This window comes from Rhineura floridana, chromosome 15 (genome assembly GCF_030035675.1).
Source record: "Rhineura floridana isolate rRhiFlo1 chromosome 15, rRhiFlo1.hap2, whole genome shotgun sequence".
Lineage (NCBI taxonomy): Eukaryota > Metazoa > Chordata > Lepidosauria > Squamata > Rhineuridae > Rhineura > Rhineura floridana.
The window spans coordinates 8393297-8397764 of NC_084494.1; the positions used below are offsets into that span (position 1 = coordinate 8393297).

At 45.4% G+C, this 4468-nt stretch overlaps 1 pseudogene; it reads left to right on the forward strand.

Annotated features, from left to right (window-relative positions):
• Positions 1-636: 636 nt before the first annotated feature.
• LOC133371085 (5S ribosomal RNA) lies at positions 637-755 on the forward strand (annotated as a pseudogene).
• Positions 756-4468: the final 3713 nt, after the last annotated feature.

Genomic DNA, 4468 nt, shown 5'->3' on the forward strand with positions numbered 1-4468 from the left:
GAGAAGCAATAAGCATTCCCTCGGTAAAGGGTTTCTTGAAAGGCAATGGGGACCATACCTAGTGTGCAGTTGGCTTCTGTTGTTATTATTTATTTATTACACTTCTGCTCTGCCTCTCTCTCATCACAGAACCCAAGGTGGCACACACGTGGTTCCCAGATGCCTCCCATCCATGCACTGACCAGAACCAGATCTGCTTAGCTTCAGCAATGTGGTGGTCTCATGTGCCTTCAGACCATAGCATGGAAAATGGGCATTGGCAGAGTCTGGTTCAATTTATGCTCTGATTTTTAATGGCTAACTAAGCTTCTGCTAAGTGAATATGTGATGTGTATTTTTTCCTTGGTGGGAAAAGAATGGCCATTGCACAGTCCGGGGATGGGGAAACTAAGGTCTGGTGACCAAGGTGCAGGCCTCCAAGGAACCTAAAGTGCAGCCCTCCAAGACTCTGTATTTGGCCCTCGGGACTTTCACCACACCACGCCCCTTCCCAGCCCCAGCCCCTCTGCCCAGGTCACACCCCTCACTGCCCCTTACATGTTTTTGCCTGGCTGGAATAGGTCCTTGATCTCTGATAATATGTCTTGCTTGTTTGGGTGGAGAAGTGTATGTATAGAAACTAGTCAGCTGTTCCAAGCCTACAGCCATACCACCCTCAACATGCCCAATCTCATCTGATCTCGGAAGCTAAGTAGGGTCAGGCCTGGTTAGTACTTGGATGCGAGACCGCCTGGGAATACCGGGTGCCATAGCCTTAGAGGAAGGCAATGGCAAACCACCTCTGAATACCTCTTATCGGGAAAACCCTATCAATATATCCAAAAAAGATTCATAGGGTCTCCATAAGTCGTAATCGATGTGAAGGCATATAACAACAACAACAACTGTTCCAAAGTATAATGCATATGTTGCTCCGCCCACTTTTGCCTCTAACCCTGCCCACCACTGGTATGTGGCCCCCAGAAGATTGCCTAGGAGGTGGTGGCCCTCAGGCTGAAACATTTGCCCTAACCCTGGCCTAATCTATGGACAAAATCCTCTTCTAAAGGTAGCTGTGCTTAAAATTTACCCAGAACAAGGAAGGCACCTTTTAGAAGTGAGGTGCTATATCTGTAGCCTCCACGGACTTGTGGATTCCTTTTTCTAGTCACAGCAAAGGGCTTGGGCAAAAGCAGGCAGTGAGTCAAAAGCTGCAGGGACTAGAGCTGTGAAGTCTCATCAACCAGCTGCCCCACAGTGACATGCTAGACAGGACTCCGTGGCTTGTCTGTCAGCAATCATCATTCACCTGGATCTTGCAGTGGCTTAAAAAAAAAAGGGTATATCCAACGGGAATGATTGATCAGTTGTGCACGCAAATGGTGAAGATAGCGGCTTGGAGAGAACAGTACCTGAAGGGAAGAGCTCTGCCCAATGTTGTATTTTTAAAGAACAGATTCAGAGCTGAAATGAAGTTAAGCAACGCAATGGGCCGTATCATCTCATTTTCTGAGCTTTCTTCCTCCGCTGCCTCTTCTTGGTAGGGATCAGCAAATCTGTCAATTTTTCTCTGTTTCTCACTTTTCCCATTTTAAATCCCGCTCTCCACATTTCCATATCAGTTTGCAACTTTTTTTTTTTAAAAAAGAAGTCCTCATGAAAGTTTATCAGCAATTTAATGTCAATTTCTCCCAATTTACACATTTTTGTATGCAGTATTGCCTAATATATACATTTTTGCAGAGTGTTTTCCCCTGATCTAATGCATCTTTGCATGCTATTTTCACAAATACCTGCATTTTTATGCACACTCTACTCTGGTATATATGCACTTTTGTACACATTACATGGCTGGAGAGCTGCACTGCAAAATTCGGTGGAGTGCCAATTTGGAAAGATGGCTACATGTTTTGTTTGCTTATTGTTCAGAAAGTGCAAATTTCACCCCCATTCCTCCTTGGTTTGTGATCCTGAGATGGGTGAAGCCTATGGTGTGGTGGCATGGGGTCAGATTTTCTAGGAGCATAGGAAGTTGCCTTACAGTGAATCAGACCGTCTAGCTCAGCATTGTTGAAAGTGGCTATCAGTCCACGGTTTCAGGCAGAAGACTTTCCCAGGCCTGCCTGGAGATGACAAGCATTGAACCTGGGACCTTTTGTCCACAAAGCATGTGCTCTGCCACTGAGCTACAGCCCTTCCCTGCGTCCTTCTCTGTGGCAGGTCCCCATTTATGGAACTGCCTTCTGACTCACATTAGATTGATCACCAGCCATTGACTGCACCAGAAAAATGCATTGCTAGGCAATTGGTGGTTAACTGTTGCAGAGAGAACAGGTATTGTTTGCTTCTGCCATTTTTAAAGATGGTATGACAGAGCTTGGAAAAGTTACTTTTTTGAACTACAGCTCCCATCAGCCTAATCCAGTGGCCATGTTGCCTAGGGCTGATGGGAGTTGTAGTTCAAAAAAGTAACTTTTCCAAGCTCTGGGTATGAATTAGTCATCATTTGTCATTTATAATTTTGTATATTCGTATGGTTTTAAGGGCTGTTGTTAGCCACCCTGTGCTCTGGCTAGGAAGAAGGGCAGGGTGTAAGGACAAAGAAAGAGGTGCATGGACCCGTATCCCTGTGGATGTCAGCTGTTCATGAATGGAGTGTTGTTGTTACATGCCTTCAAGTTGATTATGACTTATGGTGACCCTATGAATCTATTTTTGGATATATTCATAGGATTTTCATGGTAAGAGGTATTCAGAGGTGGTTCACCATTGCCTTCCTCTAAGCCTACAGCACCCAGTATTCCCAGGCGGTCTCCCTTTCAATACTAACCAGGCCTGACCCTGGTTAGCTTCCAAGATCGGACATGTTGAGGGTAGCATGGCCATGGGCTGAATGGAGTGTAATTGGCTAGAATTAAACATGTTGACAGAGCTGGTCTGCTAGGCTCATGGACCTCCACAGGAATTTTTTCGTGTCAAGATGGAAATAAAACACCATAAAGCAGAAAGCAAGGCTAGTTTCTTGCAAAACAAATGGAAGAGAATAGTGTCTGTACATTTTGTCTCATCTCTCAGATTCTACAATTTCTGCAAATGCTAGAAACTTGCTCTAAAAAAAAGAAAGGAAAAAAAGAAAAAATCTGTGGATTACCGGTCCTCAGGGGGGCAACTGCCCCTGTGGCCATTCATGCTCAGGCCCTGTGGTTCAGAAAGAAGTGCAAAGCAGACCCACAGGACAGAGATGGGGTTTAGACCAAAGGACCACATTTTGGATTCTTCATCCCCAGCTCTGTGCAACCCAGCCCTGCAGTTCCATTTTCCAAGACAGAGAGCTTATGTGCCCATCCAACCTTTCTTCTCTCTTGAAGGACTCGAGTAAAATGAGGAGAGACATTTCCTTCTTGCTTCTTCTTTTGGGGGAGGGGGAAATTAACAACCCCCCCTTTTTAATCTCACAGTAGTAAGATTAAAATAGTAATTGCAGATCCTTCTGCTTGTAAAGCCAAATTAAGAAATATGATTATCACAGGCAAGTGAGTTATTTAGAGCCTTGATTCAATTAACTTCTCTCTTTACTATTTCGAAGGTGTAAAAATACTTTTCCTTGACATTAACAAGATGCCTTATAATGGAACTTGACAAGTACAATGGAACAAGACTATAGCTTCTTCTTTTTTTAAAAAAAACCTCTTCAGAAATGCAAATGTAAAACCTACAGGGGCTAGAATATGAGGCAGCTGTCAGGACCAAGCCCTAAGCTAGGGCTAGGGCTAGGGTCTGACATCACTGGACAGCTGTCAATGACCACACATTATTGTGTCCAGCAACAACTGGGGTGCCTTGGACCTGTCTTCTGACACCTGGCCTCACGTAAATCATTACACCTTAATGGAGGAGTGGGGAACCTCAGGCCTGGGGGCCAAATATGGCCCTCCAAGCCTTTCTGCCTGGCCCTCTGGCTCTCCATGGACCACACAGCTCCTGTTCTCAGGCTTCACCCCTCACCAGCCCTGCTTTGTACAGCCTCCTCAAGTGCATTTGTCCTTCTGGAATGTGCCTCTGAACTGTGGCAAAAGCCTCTTGCTTATTTGGATAGGGAATGGGGAGTTGTGTGTGCACAGAAATGCCTAACGTGTGTGGCTAAAAACACTTAAGGTGGTTGTGAGGGGTGTGGCCGAGGAAGAAGGGGTGTAACTAGGGAGGAGGCATGGCCTTGGGAGAGTTCTGAGGGCCAGATAGTGAGGTTTGCAGGGCCGCCTTCTACCCTTGGGCCAGAGGTCCTGCACCTCTCAATGCATATGATGTGTATAGCCTAGTTAGGTGTGATTTTGAACCTCTAGCCTGGATAGAAAATTGGTCCAACAGTGCTTTTATGCAAACTAGTTTACTCACCCCTTAATTATACTAGGAAAACAATAGCTTCTGCAGAGGCCACTTTTGGCTTTTCAAGGAATGTTCTCTCTGTAGTTGCTCCCTCTCTCCCCCTCAG